Below are 21,810 nucleotides of genomic sequence, written 5' to 3'. Positions count from 1 at the left end.
AGGGCTTGTGTGTCCAAGATGGACTTCAAAGCAAATTTGCTGGCATTCCTCCCCAGGGCTACCTTACTGCTTTGTTTCATTGGCTTTAATTGTAGAAATTTATTAACTTTTGTTTCCAATCCATGCTATATATCAGCAATTAATTTGTGTTGATATCTATTATTTATAAGAACAAAATGTTCCTTTAATGTCCTTTTGAAACTGAAAAAAGGCTACAATGAACAAAAAAAAAAAGATTACCCCCCTTTTGGGAGCACACTATGAAAAGGTTTTCTACCCTGCTATATTTTAATGAACATCTTCAGGAAAGTCATTATATACTGGTTGCACTAAGCTTCAGTTCATGAACACTTTTTTATGTTTTCTGGGTATAAACTTAACCAGTAAATAAAATTTCAGCATCTACTGCTTGTTGAAGGCGGTTCTGGTTTTAAAATGTTTGAGTTGGATCAAGCTGAGGCTTTCCTCCCTCAGTACATGGCTTGTTTGGGGATTCCTTAGCACTGCCCCCACTCAACTGAGCACTGTGTTCTCAGTGCAATGCACAAATATTGCACCTTCAAGAAGAGACCTGCTTTCTTTTGGATATACTTAAAAATGTACTAGATCTATGTTTTATGGTAAATAAAGGAGAAACACCAGCGCTCAAGTTGGAACACAAAAAGAAGGTATATTAGTCTAAATGCTGGGTGTAGGTTAGAGGGGTGTATGTCACTATATGTAGATCCCAAAAAGATGTAGATAATCACTTCAGTACTACTGATGTAAAAATAAATAACAATAATCGCAACAACAGTAAGTCCAAAAGGTGGTGAATGATAAATAGTCAATAATATAAGTGAAAGTGCAGCAAGAAGTTAAGATTTTCAGTGTACCCCTGACACTGTGGTAAATAATGGTGAAAGCGAACTAAATCGTAAATGCTTCTGCGCAACTTCAAAGTACTCTGATAAGTACCAAATAGTCTTTAAATAATGTCTTAGCAACAAATAATAAATAAATAGATGAATAAATGAGATTTGTCTTTAGGTCAAATAAAATACATCCAAATATGGAAAGAGTATAGGTGTCCTCTTACCGAAGATTTCCTCAATCATATGAGGTAATGTGTGGTCACGTAGTTAATGTTGTGGGTCTGTAGTCTGTCGCTGCTGTTGCCTGTTCCTTCAGTGCAGCCTTGTGTATGGTAGTCCTTTGTCTCGAACTTCCTGGATCTTGTGCTTGAGTCTAGATATCTCTTGGCTGTATGGTAGTTTTCGTCCTAGGGTCTTTCCCAGATGTCTCAGATGGAAGGGTAGGTAGAAAACAAAGAAAACATAGCGTAATCCAGTAAAAAATATGTATATTTATTTACAATAAAAAGATAGGAATCGCACTAACATGCAGTACCCTCAATCAGGTATGAGGTAAGTATAGGCACATCAAATAATAGAAATACACAGGCAAGTTATGCATCAATTGTCTTTCATTGGTTGGAAAGCTTCCTCTTGTAAAGTAGGTACAAGCAAATAGCCCCACAGTACCACTATGTCAGAGTATGTGTAAGGGGTCTGAGGGTATAGATCATAACAGTTTGTCTCCAAAACTCATGGGCATGAATTGTAAGCCAGATGTTGTTTTTAACCACAATGATCACTACCTACAATGAAGCAGCGCCTGAGATCAAAAAAATCCTCAAGAAATACTGGCCCATTCTCCAACAAGATTCATTATTGAAAAACTCAATAGGGGTTACCCCAAAAATTATCTTCAGAAAAAAACAAAATTTCAAGCAATTGCTAGCTCCAAGCCAAATTAAACATAACATGAGAGATAACTGGCTCACGGACAAAAGCAAAGGTTTCTTTAACTGCAAAGGCTGTGAGCATGCGTATACCCCAAGAAAACCAACCAAGATAATACAATCCAGAACCTTTCCTGACAAAAAGTGTACAGTTAATAGACTAACTGCAAGACCACTTTCGTGGTGTACCTCTTGGAATGCCCTTGTGGTCTTCAATACATAGGGCGCACCAAGAGGTCATACAAAACCAGACTGCTTGAACACTTGAACAACATAGAATATGGTTATAAAAACCATAGCCTCTCTAGACATTTTAAATGGACTCACCAGCAGGATCCTAGCCTCCTAAAAGGCACTATTTTAGAACATGTAGTGGTTCCATCAAGAGGAGGGGATAGATTCCGCAGACTCAGACAGCGAGAGTCTTATTGGATCCACTACATGGGAACAATGGCACCAATGGGCCTGAATGAAGATATAGACCTAGTGGCCTTCTTGTGAAAAAACTTATACCTCAATCCCCATAAAACACTATCACGGAGAACCTCTGGTATGTATCTCACTAAGTCACTACCCTGTGGCTTGGATATCATACTCTATAGTAAAAAGGTTTTTTTAAACTATTAACCAGCATTTCATACAGTAAGAACAGATAACATACCCAACTGAAAGTACCCACAGTTTTTATTAGGCCAGAGCCCCCCTTTTTTTTAACAACTATACTATCTTCAGAAAAGTATGTGATGAGATCTTTCATTGCCATACAACTTATCTAGGTTCTTTCTACCATTGGTCCCCAGGCGCCTTTCAGTAGAAGCATTCACAGACAGCAGCCTGTATTTGTACCTCACCATCTTTACATTTACATATATTTCTAGTTTTTAGTAGTCCATATAGGGATAGCAAGCTTTTCCTAATTTACATTAGAACAAGCTATTTTTTAGCATTACAAGGACCTCGTAGTGTCACCATAAGTGTGTTTTTTAAGAATCACCTACATATAGAAAATCATTTGATTTTAACTCACATTAGCAGTTTCATTTCCCTCTTGCCCACAAACGGGCTCCACGGCACTACAACAATTCATGCAATATAGGTGTTTTTTGTTTTGAAAAGCCTTTACTAAGGCACCTAAAGTTTGATTCACCCAGTGTTATACTTCAACACAGCTTAGTTTCTAACTGTCATATTGCAATCGTTCCCACGGCCATCTACGGCATTGATTTCAGAGACCTGTCCCTTGGTATGCTCTACCTTACATATATGCACCATATAAAGCCCCGTAGAGGACGCACTATCAAATACACAGGTCCGTATTATTATCATTATTATTAAGAAAAACACTGAACTCCCATTGCCATTAGAGACCGAGACACAGTTTCTCCCATTGGCCATTCTAGACACGCTGCGTATGATGTCACATGGAACTCCCGTTGCCATTAGAGACCAAGACACAGTTTCTCCCATTGGCCATTCTAGACACACTGCGTATGATGTCACACGTAAACGTGAGGAAACACGCCCACCTAGCTCGTTTAAAAGAATGCCGGTTATACAGTACTACACATCGCCTCTGACGAAGAAGTAGATGAAACTTCAAAACATGTAAGGCTCTCCAGGTGTGGCAGTACTGTTTCCTCACGTTTACTCTTAGTGTGAACCGTCGCTACTTTGTTAACCCGCTCCCACGCTCATTCGGTCAGCGGTGTTAGACCCCCTGCACCTCAGCTGGGTATTTGTGTCTTAGACAATACTCCGACCTGCTGCAGACGGTCGGAGCTCTCCCAGCACATAGGTTCTAAACCAAGATTGGATGAGATTTGACACTTTTAGCTACAAAATTTGACTGCATATGTAATTGTTAAAAACAACATCTGGCTTACAATTCATGCCCATGAGTTTTGGAGACAAACTGTTATGATCTATACCCTCAGACCCATTACACATACTCTGACATAGTGATACTGTGGGGCTATTTGCTTGTACCTACTTTACAAGAGGAAGTTTTCCAACCAATGAAAGACAATTGAAGCATAACTTGCCTGTGTATTTCTATTATTTGATGTGCCTATACTTACCTCATACCTGATTGAGGGTACTGTATGTGAGTGCGATTCCTATCTTTTTATTGTAAATAAATATACATATTTTTTACTGGATTACGCTATGTTTTCTTTGTTTTCTTCCTACCCTTCCATCTGAGACATTTGGGAAAGACCCTAGGACGAAAACTACCATACAGCCAAGAGATATCTAGACTCAAGCACAAGATCCAGGAAGTTCCAGACAAAGGACTACCATACACAAGTCTGCACTGAAGGAACAGGCAACAGCAGCGACAGACTACAGACCCACAACATTAACTATGTGACCACACATTACCTCATATGATTGAGGTAATCTTCGGTAAGAGGACACCTATACTCTTTCCATATTTGGATGTATTTTATTTGACCTAAAGACAAATCTCATTTATTCATCTATTTATTTATTATTTGTTGCTAAGACATTATTTAAAGACTATTTGGTACTTATCAGAGTACTTTGAAGTTGCGCAGAAGCATTTACGATTTCGTTCGCTTTCACCATTATCTATGTTTTATGTTTATCTTTTCTGATTTGCCCAGATGGGACTGGTTGACACCAAGATATTTTGATCTAATGAAAGGGTTCACAGTAAGGCATATATAGCACTGTTGCTAACCATAATCTTATTATTAATAGATATTTCCTATATTATTCAAAAGTTTAAGTAATTTCTTTCCCATGACATGGAGAGTCCACAACGTCATTCCAATTGCTAGTGGGATATTCAACTCCTGGCCAGCAGGAGGAGGCAAAGCGCACCCCAGCAAAGCTGTTAAGTGTAACTGCCTTACCCATAACCCCCAGTCATTCTCTCTGCCTCTGTCAATGGAGGATGTGCGATGTTGTGTATAAAGATATTTAATCCTTTTATGGGTACTTTTCCCTGCAAGCAAGGATTGGGGTCTAGCTGTGCCCATCTCAATCTCTTGAGTAAGAGTGTTGGCTTTTAGCAGTTAAAAGACGGCGAGGAAGTCTTTGCTTTACTTTTAACACTTTGCTACCCCTATGTAGAAAGCCAGAGTTAATTACTCTGTTCTTTCTTTTCCTACAGGTCCATAGCAGGGGGTGCCTTACCTGCCACACCTAAGGAGCAGCATCTGTTTCTTTCATGTAATTGCCAAGAGTCCATGAGCTAGTGACATATGGGATATACAATCCTACCAGGAGGGGCAAAGTATCCCAAACCTCAAAATGCCTATAAATACACCCCTCACCACACCCACAATTCAGTTTTACAAACTTTGCCTTCTATTGAGGTGGTGAAGTAAGTTTGTGCTAAGATTTCTACGTTGATATGCGCTTCTCAGCATTGTTGAAGCCTGATTCCTCTCAGAGTACAGCGAATGTCAGAGGGACGTGAAGGGAGTATTTCATAGGTTCTCTGTTATCGGTCGTAGAGATTCATCTCCTACCTCCCTTTTCAGATCGACGATATACTCTCAATTTACCATTACCTCTACTAATAACTGTTTTAGTACTGGTTTGGCAATCTGCTATATGTGGATAGGTGTCTTTTTGTAAGTATGTTTTTTATTACTTAAGACACCTCAGCTATGGTTTGGCACTTTATGCATTTATATAAAGTTCTAAATATATGTATTTTACTTATATTTGCCATGAGTCAGGTTCATGTATTTCCTTCAGCAGACTGTCAGTTTCATATTTGGGGAATTTAAACATTTTAAGAACATTTTTTCTTACCTGGGGTTTAGTCTTTTTTTCAATTGACTACTTCTTGCTATTGCGGGTATTAGGTCCACGGGTGCGTCAAATGCTAAACTTTATTGCGTCATTCTTGGCGCGAAAATATTTTTGGTGCGAAAAAATACGTTTATGACGCAACTTCGTCATTTCCGGCGTCATACGTGACGCCGAGGCCTTTCACACGGCGGCGTCATTAGTGACGCGAGTGTGTTATTTTTGGCGCCAAAAAAGTTTACGTTATGTTGTGCGTCATACTTGGCGCCAGATTTTTTTTTTCATTATTTCAATACCCCATTGATGTTTGCCTCTTGCTTTTTTCTCTATCAGAGGCCTATGCTTTTGCATTTTTTCTCATTCCTGAAACTGTCATATAAGGAAATAGATAATTTTGCTTTATATGTTGTTTTTTCTCTTACATTGAGCAAGATGTCCCAATCTGATCCTGTCTCAGAAGTTTCTGCTGGAACATTGCTGCCTGACATCGGGTCTACCAAGCTAAGTGCATTTGTTGTAAAAGTGTAGCAATTATTCCACCAAATGTCATTTGTAATAGTTGTCATGATAAACTTTTACATGCAGATAATGTTTCCATCAGTAATAGTACATTGTCAGTTGCAGTTCCTTCAACTTCTAATGTACATGATATACCTGTAAATTTTAAAGAATTTGTTTCTGATTCTATTCTGAAGGCTTTGTCTGCATTTCCACCTTCTAATAAACGTAAAAGGTCTTTTAAAACTTCTAATTTAGCTGATGAAATTTCAAATGACCAGCAACATAATGATTTATCCTCTTCTGATGAGGATCTATCTGATTCAGAAGATCCTTCCTCAGACATTGACAAATCTACTTATTTATTTAAAATAGAGTATATGCGTTCTTTATTAAAAGAAGTGTTAATTACTTTGGATATTGAGGTAACCAGTCCTATTGACGTTCAGTCTAATAAACGTTTAAATGCTGTTTTTAAACCTCCTGTGGTTTCCCCAGGGGTTTTTCCTATTCCTGAGGCTATTTCTGATATGATTTCTAGGGAATGGAATAAGCCAGGTACTTCTTTTATTCCTTCTTCAAGGTTTAAAAAAATTGTATCCTTTACCAGCAAAATCTATAGAGTTTCTGGGAAAAAAATCCCCAAAGTTGATGGGGCTATTTCTACTCTTGATAACGTACCACTATTCCTATGGAAGATATTACTTCCTTTAAGGATCCTTTAGATAGGAAGCTTGAATCTTATCTAAGGAAGGCCTATTTATATTCAGGTCATCTTCTCAGACCTGCTATTTCTTTGGCTGATGTTGCGGCTGCCTCAACTTTTTGGTTGGAGAATTTAGCGCAACGAGAATTGGATCTTGACATATCTAGCATTACTCGCTTACTGCAACATGCTAATCATTTTATTTGTGATGCCATTTTTTATATCAAAATTGATGTTAGATCCATGTCTTTAGCTGTATTAGCTAGAAGAGCTTTGTGGCTTAAATCTTGGAATGCTGATATGACATCTAAATCTAGATTACTATCTCTTTCTTTCCAAGGTAATAATTTATTTGGTTCTCAGTTGGATTCTATTATTTCAACTATCACTGGAGGAAAAGGAGTTTTCTTTCATGTAATTAGCAAGAGTCCATGAGCTAGTGACGTATGGGATATACATTCCTACCAGGAGGGGCAAAGTTTCCCAAACCTCAAAATGCCTATAAATACACCCCTCACCACACCCAAAATTCAGTTTTACAAACTTTGCCTCCGATGGAGGTGGTGAAGTAAGTTTGTGCTAGATTCTACGTTGATATGCGCTCCGCAGCAAGTTGGAGCCCGGTTTTCCTCTCAGCGTGCAGTGAATGTCAGAGGGATGTGAGGAGAGTATTGCCTATTTGAATGCAGTGATCTCCTTCTACGGGGTCTATTTCATAGGTTCTCTGTTATCGGTCGTAGAGATTCATCTCTTACCTCCCTTTTCAGATCGACGATATACTCTTATATATACCATTACCTCTGCTGATTCTCGTTTCAGTACTGGTTTGGCTATCTGCTATATGTAGATGAGTGTCCTGGGGTAAGTAAGTCTTATTTTCTGTGACACTCCAAGCTATGGTTGGGCACTTTGTTTATAAAGTTCTAAATATATGTATTCAAACATTTATTTGCCTTGACTCAGAATGTTCAACTTTCCTTATTTTCAGACAGTCAGTTTCATATTTGGGATAATGCATTTTAATTTAACATTTTTCTTACCTTAAAATTTGACTTTTTCCCTGTGGGCTGTTAGGCTCGCGGGGGCTGAAAATGCTTCATTTTGTTGCGTCATTCTTGGCGCGGACTTTTTTGGCGCAAAAATTCTATTTCCGTTTCCGGCGTCATACGTGTCGCCGGAAGGTTGCGTCATTTTTTTGACGTTATTTTGCGCCAAAAATGTCGGCGTTCCGGATGTGGCGTCATTTTTGGCGCCAAAAAGCATTTAGGCGCCAAATAATGTGGGCGTCTTATTTGGCGCGAAAAAATATGGGCGTCGCTTTTGTCTCCACATTATTTAAGTCTCATTTTTTTATTGCTTCTGGTTGCTAGAAGCTTGTTCTTTGGCATTTTTTTCCCATTCCTGAAACTGTCATTTAAGGAATTTGATCAATTTTGCTTTATATATATGTTGTTTTTTCTCTTACATATTGCAAGATGTCTCACGTTGCATCTGAGTCAGAAGATACTACAGGAAAATCGCTGTCAAGTGCTGAATCTACCAAAGCTAAGTGTATCTGCTGTAAACTTTTGGTAGCTATTCCTCCAGCTGTTGTTTGTATTGATTGTCATGACAAACTTGTTAAAGCAGATAATATTTCCTTTAGTAAAGTACCATTGCCTGTTGCAGTTCCTTCAACATCTAAGGTGCAGAATGTTCCTGATAATATAAGAGATTTTGTTTCTGAATCCATAAAGAAGGCTATGTCTGTTATTTCTCCTTCTAGTAAACGTAAAAAATCTTTTAAAACTTCTCTCCCTACAGATGAATTTTTAAATGAACATCATCATTCTGATTCTGATGATTCCTCTGGTTCAGAGGATTCTGTCTCAGAGGTTGATGCTGATAAATCTTCATATTTATTTAAAATGGAATTTATTCGTTCTTTACTTAAAGAAGTACTAATTGCTTTAGAAATAGAGGATTCTGGTCCTCTTGATACTAATTCTAAACGTTTAGATAAGGTATTTAAGCTCCTGTGGTTATTCCAGAAGTTTTTCCTGTTCCTAATGCTATTTCTGCAGTAATTTCCAAAAAATGGGATAATTAGGGGTAATTCATTTACTCCTTCTAAACGTTTTAAGCAATTATATCCTGTGCCGTCTGACAGATTAGAATTTTGGGACAAGATCCCTAAAGTTGATGGGGCTATTTCTACCCTTGCTAAACGTACTACTATTCCTACGTCAGATGGTACTTCGTTTAAGGATCCTCTAGATAGGAAAATTGAATCCTTTCTAAGAAAAGCTTATCTGTGTTCAGGTAATCTTCTTAGACCTGCTATATCTTTGGCTGATGTTGCTGCAGCTTCAACTTTTTGGTTGGAAACTTTAGCGCAACAAGTAACACATCGTGATTCTCATGATATTATTATTCTTCTTCAGCATGCTAATAATTTTATCTGTGATGCCATTTTTGATATTATCAGAGTTGATGTCAGGTTTATGTCTCTAGCTATTTTAGCTAGAAGAGCTTTATGGTGAGGGGTGTATCTTAAAACTTGGAATGCTGATATGGCTTCTAAATCAACTTTACTTTCCATTTCTTTCCAGGGTAACAAATTATTTGGTTCTCAGTTGGATTCCATTATTTCAACTGTTACTGGTGGGAAAGGAACTTTTTTACCACAGGATAAAAAATCTAAAGGTAAAAACAGGGCTAATAATCGTTTTCGTTCCTTTCGTTTCAACAAAGAACAAAAGCCTGATCCTTCATCCTCAGGAGCAGTTTCAGTTTGGAGACCATCTCCAGTCTGGAATAAATCCAAGCCAGCTAGAAAGGCAAAGCCTGCTTCTAAGTCCACATGAAGGTGCTGCCCCTCATTCCAGCTCAGCTGGTAGGGGGCAGGTTACGTTTTTTTCAAGGAAATTTGGATCAATTCTGTTCACAATCTTTGGATTCAGAGCATTGTTTCAGAAGGGTACAGAATTGGTTTCAAGTTGAGACCTCCTGCAAAGAGATTTTTTCTTTCCCGTGTCCCAGTAAATCCAGTAAAAGCTCAAGCATTTCTGAAATGTGTTTCAGATCTAGAGTTGACTGGAGTAATTATGCCAGTTCCAGTTCCGGAACAGGGGATGGGGTTTTATTCAAATCTCTTCATTGTACCAAAGAAGGAGAATTCTTTCAGACCAGTTCTGGATCTAAAAATATTGAATCATTATGTAAGGATACCAACATTCAAGATGGTAACTGTAAGGACTATCTTACCTTTTGTTCAGCAAGGGAATTATATGTCCACAATAGATTTACAGGATGCATATCTGCATATTCCGATTCATCCAGATCATTATCAGTTCCTGAGATTCTCGTTTCTGGACAAGCATTATCAGTTTGTGGCTCTGCCGTTTGGCCTAGCTACAGCTCCAAGAATTTTTACAAAGGTTCTCGGTGCCCTGCTGTCTGTAATCAGAGAACAGGGTATTGTGGTATTTCCTTATTTGGACGATATCTTGGTACTTGCTCAGTCTTTACATTTTAGCAGAATCTCATACGAATCGACTTGTGTTGTTTCTTCAAGATCATGGTTGGAGGATCAATTTACCAAAAAGTTCTTTGATTCCTCAGACAAGGGTAACCTTTCTGGGTTTCCAGATGGATTCAGTGTCCATGACTCTGTCTTTAACAGACAAGAGACGTCTAAAGTTGATTGCAGCTTGTCGAAACCTTCAGTCACAATCATTCCCTTCGGTAGCCTTATGCATGGAAATTCTAGGTCTTATGACTGCTGCATCGGACGCGATCCCCTTTGCTCGTTTTCACATGCGACCTCTTCAGCTCTGTATGCTGAAGCAATGGTGCAAGGATTACACGAAGATATCTTTAAAACCGATTGTTCGACACTCTCTAACATGGTGGACAGATCACCATCGTTTAATTCAGGGGGCTTCTTTTGTGCTTCCGACTTGGACTGTAATTTCAACAGATGCAAGTCTCACAGGTTGGGGAGCTGTGTGGGGGATCGTCTGACGGCACAAGGAGTTTGGGAATCTCAGGAGGTGAGATTACCGATCAATATTTGGAACTCCGTGCAATTTTCAGAGCTCTTCAGTTTTGGCCTCTTCTGAAGAGAGAATCGTTCATTTGTTTTCAGACAGACATGTCACAACTGTGGCATACATCAATCATCAAGGAGGGACTCACAGGTCCTCTGGCTATGAAAGAAGTATCTCGAATTTTGGTTTGGGCGGAATCCAGCTCCTGTCTAATCTCTGCGGTTCATATCCCAGGTGTAGACAAATTGGGAAGCGGATTATCTCAGTCGCCAAACGTTGCATCCGGGCGAATGGTCTCTTCACCCAGAGGTATTTCTTCAGATTGTTCAAATGTGGGAACTTCCAGAAATAGATCTGATGGCGTCCCATCTAAACAAGAAACTTCCCAGGTATCTGTCCAGATCCCGGGATCCTCAGGCGGAGGCAGTGGATGCATTATCACTTCCTTGGAAGTATCATCCTGCCTATATCTTTCCGCCTCTAGTTCTTCTTCCAAGAGTAATCTCCAAGATTCTGAAGGAATGCTCGTTTGTTCTGCTGGTAGCTCCGGCATGGCCTCACAGGTTTTGGTATGCGGATCTTGTCCGGATGGCCTCTTGCCAACGTGGACTCTTCCGTTAAGACCAGACCTTCTGTCACTAAGGTCCTTTTTTCCATCAGGATCTGAAATCCTTAAATTTAAAGGTATGGAGATTGAACGCTTGATTCTTAGTCAAAGAGGTTCTCTGACTCTGTGATTAATACTATGTTACAAGGCTCGTAAATCTGTATCTCGAGAGATATATTATAGAGTCTGGAAGACTATATTTCTTGGTGTCTTTCTCATCATTTTTCCTGGCATTCTTTTAGAATACCGAGAATTTTACAGTTTCTTCAGGATGGTTTAGATAAGGGTTTGTCCGCCAAGTTCTTTGAAAGGACAAATCTCTGCTCTTTCTGTTCTTTTTCACAGAAAGATTGCTATTCTTCCTGATATTCATTGTTTTGTACAAGCTTTGGTTCGTATAAACCTGTCATTAAGTCAATTTCTCCTCCTTGGAGTTTTGAATTTGGTTCTGGGAGCTCTTCAAGCTCCTCCGTTTGAACTTATGCATTCATTGGACATTAAATTACTTTCTTGAAAGTTTTGTTCCTTTTGGCCATCTCTTCTGCCAGAAGAGTTTCTGAATTATCTGCTCTTTCTTGTGAGTCTCCTTTTCTGATTTTTCATCAGGATAAGGGCGGTGTTGCGAACTTCTTTTGAATTTTTACCTAAAGTTGTGAATTCCAAACAACATTAGTAGAGAAATTGTGGTTCCTTCGTTATGTCCTAATCCTAAGAATTCTAAGGAGAAATCGTTGCATTCTTTGGATGTTGTTAGAGCTTTGAAATATTATGTTGGAAGCTACGAAATCTTTTCGTAAGACTTCTAGTCTATTTGTTATCTTTTCCGGTTCTATAAAAGGCCAGAAAGCTTCTGCCATTTCTTTGGCATCTTGGTTGAAATCTTTAATTCATCTTGCCTATGTTGAGTCGGGTAAGAACTCCGCCTCAGAGAATACAGCTCATTCTACTAGGTCAGTTTCTACTTCCTGGGCGTTTAGAATGAAGCTTCCGGTTGACCAGATCTGCAAAGCAGCGACTTGGTCCCTCTTTGCATACTTTTACTAAATTCTACCATTTTGATGTATTTTCTTCTTCTGAAGCAGTTTTTGGTAGAAAAGTACTTCAGCAGCGGTTTCAGTTTGAATCTTCTGCTTATGTTTTTCGTTAAAACTTTATTTTGGGTGTGGATTATTTTCAGCAGGAATTGGCTGTCTTTATTTTATCCCTCCCTCTCTAGTGACTCTTGTGTGGAAAGATCCACATCTTGGGTAGTCATTATCCCCATACGTCACTAGCTCATGGACTCTTGCTACTTACATGAAAGAAAAACATAATTTATGTAAGAACTTACCTGATAAATTCATTTCTTTCATATTAGCAAGAGTCCATGAGGCCCACCCTTTTTTGTGGTGGTTATGATTTTGTATAAAGCACAATTATTCCAATTCCTTATTTTATATGCTTTCGCACTTTTTTATCACCCCACTTCTTGGCTATTCGTTAAACTGAATTGTGGGTGTGGTGAGGGGTGTTATTTATAGGCATTTTGAGGTTTGGGAAACTTTTGCCCCTCCTGGTAGAATGTATATCCCATACGTCACTAGCTCATGGACTCTTGCTAATATGAAAGAAATGAATTTATCAGGTAAGTTCTTACATAAATTATGTTTTTCTGCCTCAAGATAAAAAAACCTAAGGGTAAATCTAAGGCTTCTAACCATTTTCGTTCCTTTCGTCAGAATAAGGAACAAAAACTCAATCCTCCTCCCAAGGATTCTGCTTCCAATTGGAAGCCTTCCTCAAATTGGAATAAATCCAAGCCATTTAAGAAACCAAAATCTGCCCCTAAGTCCGCATGAAGGTGCGGCCCTCATTCCAGCTCAGCTGGTAGGGGGCAGATTAAGATTTTTCAAGGATTTTTGGATAAAATCTGTCCAAAATCATTGGATTCAGAGCATTGTCTCTCAAGGGTATCGAATAGGATTCAGAGTAAGACCTCCTGTGAGAAGATTTTTTCTCTCACGCATCCCTGTAAATCCAGTAAAAGCTCAGGCTTTTCTGAAGTGTGTTTCAGACCTGGAGTCTTCAGGGGTAATCATGCCAGTTCCTCCTCAGGAACAAGGTTTGGGGTTTTGTTCAAACCTATTCATTGTAACAAAGAAAGAAAATTTATTCAGACCAGTTCTGGATCTGAAAATTTTGAATCGTTATGTAAGAGTACCAACTTTCAAGATGGTGACTATAAGGACTATTCTGCCTTTTGTTCAGCGAGGACATTATATGTCCACAATAGACTTGCAGGATGCATACCTTCATATTCCGATTCATCCAGAACACTATCAGTTTCTGAGATTCTCTTTTCTAGACAAGCATTACCAATTTGTTGCTCTTCCATTTGGCCTAGCAACAGCTCCAAGGATCTTTTCAAAGGTTCTGGGTGCCCTATTATCTGTAATCAGAGAACAGGGTATTGCGGTGTTTCCTTATTTGGATGATATCTTGGTACTAGCTCAGTCTTTACATACTGCAGAATCTCACACAAATCAACTAGTGTTGTTTCTTCGGAAACATGGTTGGAGGATCAATTTACCAAAAAGTTTCTTGATTCCTCAGACAAGGGTCACCTTTTTAGGCTTCCAGATAGATTCAGTGTCCATGACTCTGTCTCTAACAGACAAGAGACGTTTAAAATTGGTCGCAGCATGCCGGCACCTTCAGTCTCAGTCATTCCCTTCAGTGGCTATGTGCATGGAAGTTTTAGGTCTCATGACTGCAGCATCGGACGCGATCCCCTTTGCTCGTTTTCACATGAGACCTCTTCAGCTTTGCATGCTGAATCAATGGTGCAGGGATTATACAAAGATATTACAATTAATATCCTTGAATCCCAATGTACGACACTCTCTGACATGGTGGATAGATCACCATCGTTTGGTTCAAGGGGCTTCTTTTGTTCGGCCAACCTGGACTGTAATCTCAACAGATGCGAGTCTTTCAGGTTGGGGAGCTGTTTGGGGATCTCTGACAGCACAAGGGGTTTGGAAATCTCAAGAGGCGAGATTACCAATAAATATTTTAGAACTCCGTGCAATTCTCAGGGCTCTTCAGTTTTGGCCTCTGCTAAAGAGAGAACCATTCATTTGTTTTCAGACAGACAATATCACAACTGTGGCTTATGTCAAACATCAGGGTGGGACTCACAGTCCCCAAGCTATGAAAGAAGTATCTTGGATACTTGCTTTGGTGGAATCCAGCTCCTGTCTAATCTCTGCGGTGCATATCCCAGGTGTAGACAATTGGGAGGCGGATTATCTCAGCCACCAGACTTTACATCCAGGGGAGTGGTCTCTCCATCCAGATGTGTTTTCTCAGATTGTTCAGATGTGGGGTCTTCCAGAGATAGATCTCATGGCCTCTCATCTAAACAAGAAACTTCCCAGATACCTGTCCAGGTCCAGGGATGTTCAGGCGGAAGCAGTGGATGCACTGACACTTCCTTGGTGTTATCATCCTGCTTATATCTTCCCGCCTCTAGTTCTCCTTCCAAGAGTGATCTCCAAAATCATCATGGAACAGTCTTTTGTGTTGCTGGTGGCTCCAGCATGGCCACACAGCTTTTGGTATGCGGATCTGGTTCGGATGTCCAGTTGCCCGCCTTGGACACTTCCGTTACGACCGGATCTACTATCTCAAGGTCTGTTTTTCCATCAGGATTTCAAATCATTAAATTTGAAGGTATGGAAATTGAAAGCTTAGTTCTAAGTCATAGAGGTTTCTCTGACTCAGTGATTAATACTATGTTACAAACTCGTAAATCTGTCTCTAGAAAGATTTATTATAGAGTTTGGAAGACTTACATTTCATGGTGTTCTTCTCATAAATTCTCCTGGCATTCTTTTAGAATTCCTAGAATTTTACAGTTCCTTCAGGATGGTTTGTATAAGGGTTTGTCTGCAAGTTCCTTGAAAGGTCAAATCTTCGCTCTTTCTGTTTTGTTTCACAGAAAGATTGCTATACTTCCTGATATTCACTGTTTTGTACAGGCTTTAGTTCGTATTAAGCCTGTCATTAAATCAATTTCTCCTCCTTGGAGTCTTAATTTGGTTCTGAAGGCTTACAGGCTCCTCTATTTGAGCCTAATGCATTCTTTGGACATTAAACTACTTTCTTGGAAAGTGTTGTTCCTTTTGGCTATCTCTTCTGCTAGAAGAGTTTCTGAGCTATATGCTCTTTCTTGTGAGTCTCCTTTTCTGATTTTTCATCAGGATAAGGCAGTTTTGCGGACTTCTTTTCAATTTTTACCTAAGGTTGTGAATTCTAACAACATTAGTAGAGAAATTGTTGTCCCTTCCTTATGTCCTAATCCTAATAATTCTTTGGAGAGATCCTTACATTCTTTGGATGTGGTAAGAGCTTTGAAATATTATGTGGAAGCTACTAAAGATTTCAGGATGACTTCCAATCTATTTGTTTTATTTTCTGGTCCTAGGAAAGTTCAAAAAACTTCTGCTATTTCCTTGGCTTCTTGGTTGAAACTTTTGATTAATCAATCTTATTTGGAGTCGGGTCAGGCCCCGCCTCTGAGAATTACTAGATTGTCTCCACTTAAGAATGAAGCTTCAGTTGATCAGATTTGCAAAGCGGCGACTTGGTCCTCTTTGCATACATTTACAAAATTTTACCGTTTTGATGTATTTGCTTTTTCGGAAGCAGTTTTTGATAGAAAAGTTCTTCAGGCAGCTGTTTCAGTTTGATTCTTCTGCTTTTGTTTTAAGTTTTTTTCTTTCAAAAATGAAATAAACTTATTTTTTTGGGTTGTGGATTAATTTTTTCAGCGGAATATGGCTGTTTTTATTTTTATTCCTTCCCTCTCTAGTGACTTGAGGGGAAGACTCCACATCTTGGGTATTGATATCCCATATGTCACTAGCTCATGGACTCTTGCCAATTACATGAAAGAAAACATAATTTATGTAAGAACTTACCTGATAAATTAATTTCTTTCATATTGGCAAGAGTCCATGAGGCCCACCCTTTTTATGGTGGTTATGATTTTTTTTGTATAAAGCACAATTATTTCCAAGTTTCCTTTGTTTATGCTTTCTACTCCTTTCTTTATCACCCCACTGCTTGGCTATTCATTAAACTGAATTGTGGGTGTGGTGAGGGGTGTATTTATAGGCATTTTGAGGTTTGGGAAACTTTGCCCCTTATGGTAGAATTGTATATCCCATATGTCACTAGCTCATGGACTCTTGCCAATATGAAAGAAATTAATTTATCAGGTAAGTTCTTACATAAATTATGTTTTTGCAGTTGGATCCAAGGTAAGTGCCTTTGCCTTCTAGGTATGGAAGGACAGCAGCACTTAACAGGTTAATCCTCATGTGGATCTATGCTGAGACTTAGTGATTCTTCCTCGTTAAGGATTCATTTTGGAGCTGTTGACAGGACAGATCTTTGACACTTTGTGTTTGACATAAAATAGAGATTTTTATACTGATCTCTAAGATTGCGGCTGAGCAGTTACATAATCAGGGATTTGCAGCTTCTGTAAATATTTTAACACAATGGAGGACTGGCTCTAAAAGGAAACCGTATTATGTACACATAGTAATATGTTCCACTATTTCCCTGCACGGTCTGTTACAATTATGGCTTATATTGTGTTACGAGCCCTGTATGTATTGGTTTTATTTCTTTCATGTAATTGGCAAGAGTCCATGAGCTAGTGACGTATGGGATATACAATCCTACCAGGAGAGGCAAAATTTCCCAAACCTCAAAATGCCTACAAATACACCCGTCACCACACCCACAATTCAGTTTTACAAACGTTGCCTCCTATGGAGGTGGTGAAGTAAGTTTGTGCTAGATTTCTACGTTGATATGCGCTTCTCAGCATTTTGAAGCCTGGTTCCTCTCAGAGTACAGTTAATGTCAGAGGGATGTAAAGGGAATATCACCTATTGAATGCAATGGTCTTCCTAACGGGGATCTATTTCATAGGTTCTCTGTTATCGGTCATAGAGATTCATCTCCTACCTCCCTTTTCAGATCGACGATATACTCTTATATACCATTACCTCTACTGATTTCCGTTTTAGTACTGGTTTGGCTATCTGCTATATATGGATGGGTGTCTTTTGGTAAGTATGTGTCATTTACTTAAGACACTCTCATCTATGGTTTGGCACTTTATATATAAAGTTCTAAATATATGTTTGTACTTGTATTTGCCATGATTCAGGTTTATCAGTATATTTCCTTTTTGCAGACTGACAGTTTCATATCTGGGAAATGCATTAAAAAAAAAAATATTTCCTACCTGAGGTTTTCAAATTGACTCTTTCTAAGTTGCGGGCTGTATTAGGCTTGCGAGAGCGCAAAATGCTATAATTTATTGCATCATTTTTGGCGCGAGACTTTTTAGGTGTGAAAATTAAGTTTGTTGATGCAAATTCGTCATTTCCGGCTTCTTAGTTGGTGCCGAGTCTTTCACGAGGTTGCGTCATCTATGATGCTCGAGTTTCGTTACGGACGTTTTTCAGTTTGTGGTGCGTCATACTTGGCGCCAAACATTTTTTCATTATTTAAGACCTCATTCCTTTTGCCTCTGGTCTTTTTTTCTATGTCAGAGGCCTATTCTGTTTGCATTTTTTCCCATTCCTGAAACTGTCATATAAGGAAATTGATAATTTTGCTTTATATGTTGTTTTTTCTTTTACATACTGCAAGATGTCTCAATCTGTTCCTGTCTCAGAATCTACTACTGGAATCCTGCTGCCTGATATTGGTTCTACCAAAGCTAAGTGCATCTGTTGTAAACTTGTGGTAACTGTTCCTCCAGCTGTGGTTTGTAATAGTTGTCATGATAAACTTTTACATGCAGAGAATGTTTCCATTAGTAGTAGTGCATTACCTGTTGCTGGTCCATCAACATCTAATGCTCAGGATATTCCTGTAAATTTAAGAGAATTCATTTCTGATTCCATTCAGAAGGCTTTGTCTGCCATTCCGCCTTCTATTAAACGTAAAATGTCTTTTAAAACTTCTCATAGAGTTGATGAATTTTCTAATGACCGACAACATACTGATTTATCTATCTCTGATGAGGATCTGTCTGATTCAGAGGATCCTGCCTCAAATATTGACACTGACAAATCCTCTTATTTATTTAAAATGGAGTATATTTGTTCTTTATTAAAAGAAGTGTTGATTGCATTAGATATGGAGGAGACTAGTCCTCTTGATACTAAAACTAGTAAACGTTTAAATTCGGTTTATAAACCTCATGTAGTTATTCCAGAGGTTTTTCCAGTTCCTGATGCTATTTCAGATATGATTTCAAAGAAATGGAATAGACTGGGTACTTCTTTTACTCCTCCTTCAAGGTTTAAAAAATTGTATCCTTTGCCTACTGATAGATTGGAGTTTTGAGAAAAAAATCCTCAAAGTTGATGGGGCCATCTCTACTCTTGCTAAACGTACTACTATTCCTATGGAAGATAGTACTTCTTTTAAAGATCCTTTAGATAGGAAGCTTGAATCTTATCTAAGGAAAGCTTATTTATGTTCAGGTCATCTTCTTAGGTCTGCTATTTCTTTGGCTGATGTTGCAGCTGCCTCAACTTTTTGGTTGGAAACTTTAGCGCAACAAGTATCAGATTATAATGTGTATAGCATTGTTAAATTAATTCAACATGCTAATAATTTCATTTGTGATGCCATTTTTTATATCATCAGAATTGATGTTAGATATATGTCTTTAGCTATTTTAGCTAGAAGAGCTTTATGGCTTAAATCTTGGAATGCAGATATGACTCCTAAATCGACATTGCTATCTCTTTTTTTTCGAAGGTAATAAATTATTTGGTTCTCAGTTGGATTCTATAATTTCAACTATCACTGGGGGAAAGGGAGCTTTTTTGCCTCAGGATAAAAAATCTAAGGGTAAATTTAAAGCTTCTAACCATTTTTGTTCCTTTCGACAAAATAAGGAACAGAAACCTAATCCTTCCCCTAAGGAATCTGTCTCCAATTGGAAGCCTTCCTCAATCTGGAATAAATCCAAGCCATTTAAGAGATCTAAACCAGCCCCCAAGTCCGCATGAAGGTGCGGCCCTCATTCCAGCTCAGCTGGTAGGGGGCAGATTAAAATTTTTCAAGGATGTTTGGATAGATTCAGTGCAAAATCATTGGATTCAGAACATTGTCTCTCAGGGGTACAGAATAGGTTTCAGAGTAAGACCGCCTGTGAGAATTTTTTTTCTCTCACGCATTCCAGTGAACCCAGAGAAAGCACAGGCTTTCCTGAAGTGTGTTTCAGACCTGGAGTTATCTGGGTTAATCGTGCCAGTTCCTTTTCAGGAACAGGGTCTGGGGTTTTATTCAAATCTGTTTATTGTCCCAAAGAAAGAAAATTCATTCAGACCAGTTCTGGATCTAAAAGTCTTGAATTGTTATGTAAGAGTACCAACATTCAAAATGGTGACTATAAGTACTATTCTGCCTTTTGTTCAGCAAGGTCATTATATGTCCACAATAGACTTACAGGATGCATATCTTCATATTCCGATTCATCCAGATCACTATCAGTTCCTGAGATTCTCTTTTCTAGACAAGCATTACCAATTTGTTGCTCTTCCTTTTGGCCTAGCGACAGCTCCAAGGATCTTTTCAAAGGTTCTCGGTGCCCTACACTCTGTAATCTCACACAAATCAACTAGTGTTGTTTATTCAAAGACATGGTTGGAGGATCAATTTACCAAAAAGTTCTTTGATTCCTCAGACAAGGGTAACCTTTTTAGGTTTCCAGATAGATTCAGTATCCATGACTTTGTCTCTAACAGACAAGAGACGTCTGAAATTGGTTGCAGCCTGTCGGAACCTTCAGTCTCAGTCATTCCCTTCAGTAGCTATGTGCATGGAGGTTTTAGGTCTCATTACTGCAGCATCGGACGCAATCCCCTTTGCTCGTTTTCACGAGACCTCTTAAGCTTTGTATGCTGAACCAATGGTGCAGGGATTATACAAGCATATCACAATTAATATCCTTAAATCCCAATGTTCGACTATCTCTGACTTGGTGGTTAGATCACCATTGTATAGTTCAAGGGGCCTCTTTTGTTCGTCCAACCTGGACTGTGATTACAACAGATGCGAGTCTTTCAGGTTGGGGAGCTGTCTGGGGATCTCTGACATCACAAGGGGTTTGGAAATCTCAAGAGGCGAGATTATCAATCAATATTTTGGAACTCCGTGCGATACTCAGAGCACTTCAGTTTTGGCCTCTATTAAAGAGAGAGACGTTTATTTGTTTTCAGAAAGACAATGTCACAACTGTGCCGTATGTCAATCATCAGGGTGGGACTCACAGTCCTCAGGCTATGAAAGAAGTATCCCAGATACTTGTTTGGGCAGAATCCAGCTCCTGTCTAATTTCTGCGGTCCATATCCCAGGTATAGACAATTGGGAAGCGGATTATCTCAGTCGTCAAACTTTACATCCGGGAGTGGGCTCTTCACCCAGATGTGTTTTTTCAAATTGTTCAGATGTGGGGGCTTCCAGAAATAGATCTGATGGCATCTCATCTAAACAAGAAACTTCCCAGGTACCTGTCCAGGTCCAGGGATCCTCAGGTGGAAGCAGTGGATGCATTGACACTTCCCTGGAGTTATCAACCTGCCTATATTTTTCCGCCTCTAGTTCTTCTTCCAAGAGTGATTTCCAAGATCATCATGGAGCAATCGTTTGTGCTGCTGGTGGCTCCAGCATGGACTCACAGGTTTTGGTATGCGTATCTTGTTCGGATGTCCAGTTGCCAACCTTTTCCACTTCCACTAAGACCAGACCTTCTATCTCAAGGTCCGTTTTTCCATCAGGATCTCAAATCATTAAATTTGAAGGTATGGAAATTGAATGCTTAGTGCTTAGTCATAGAGGTTTCTCTGACTCAGTGATTAATACTATGTTGCAGACTCGTAAATCTGTTTCTAGAAAGATTTATTATCGAGTTTGGAAGACAACATTTCATGGTGTTCTTCTCATAAATTCTCTTGGCATTCTTTTAGAATTCCTAGAATTTTACAGTTTCTTCAGGATGGTTTGGATAAGGATTTGTCTGCAAGTTCCTTGAAAGGACAAATCTCTTCTCTTTCTGTTTTATTCCACAGAAAAATTGCTAAACTCCCTGATATTCATTGTTTTGTACAGGCTTTGGTTCATATCAAGCCTGTCATTAAATCAATCTCTCCTCCTTGGAGTCTTAATTTGGTTTTGAAGGCTTTACAGGCTCCTCCGTTTGAGCCTATGCATTCTTTGGACATTAAATTGCTTTCTTGGAAAGTGTTGTTTCTTTTGGCCATCTCTTCTGCTAGAAGAGTTTCTGAATTATCTGCTCTTTCTTGTGATTCTCCT

At 38.9% G+C, this 21,810-nt stretch overlaps 1 protein-coding gene across 1 annotated transcript in view; it reads left to right on the top strand.

Annotated features, from left to right (window-relative positions):
* LOC128648765 (alpha-aminoadipic semialdehyde dehydrogenase-like) overlaps positions 1–21,810 on the top strand; it is a 283,737-nt gene that overhangs the window by 224,766 nt on the left and 37,161 nt on the right.

Source organism: Bombina bombina, chromosome 2 (assembly GCF_027579735.1).
Source record: "Bombina bombina isolate aBomBom1 chromosome 2, aBomBom1.pri, whole genome shotgun sequence".
Taxonomy (NCBI): Eukaryota; Metazoa; Chordata; class Amphibia; order Anura; family Bombinatoridae; genus Bombina; species Bombina bombina.
The sequence above is the reverse complement of the archived record's forward strand: the minus strand, read 5'-3'. Positions and strand labels throughout refer to the sequence as shown.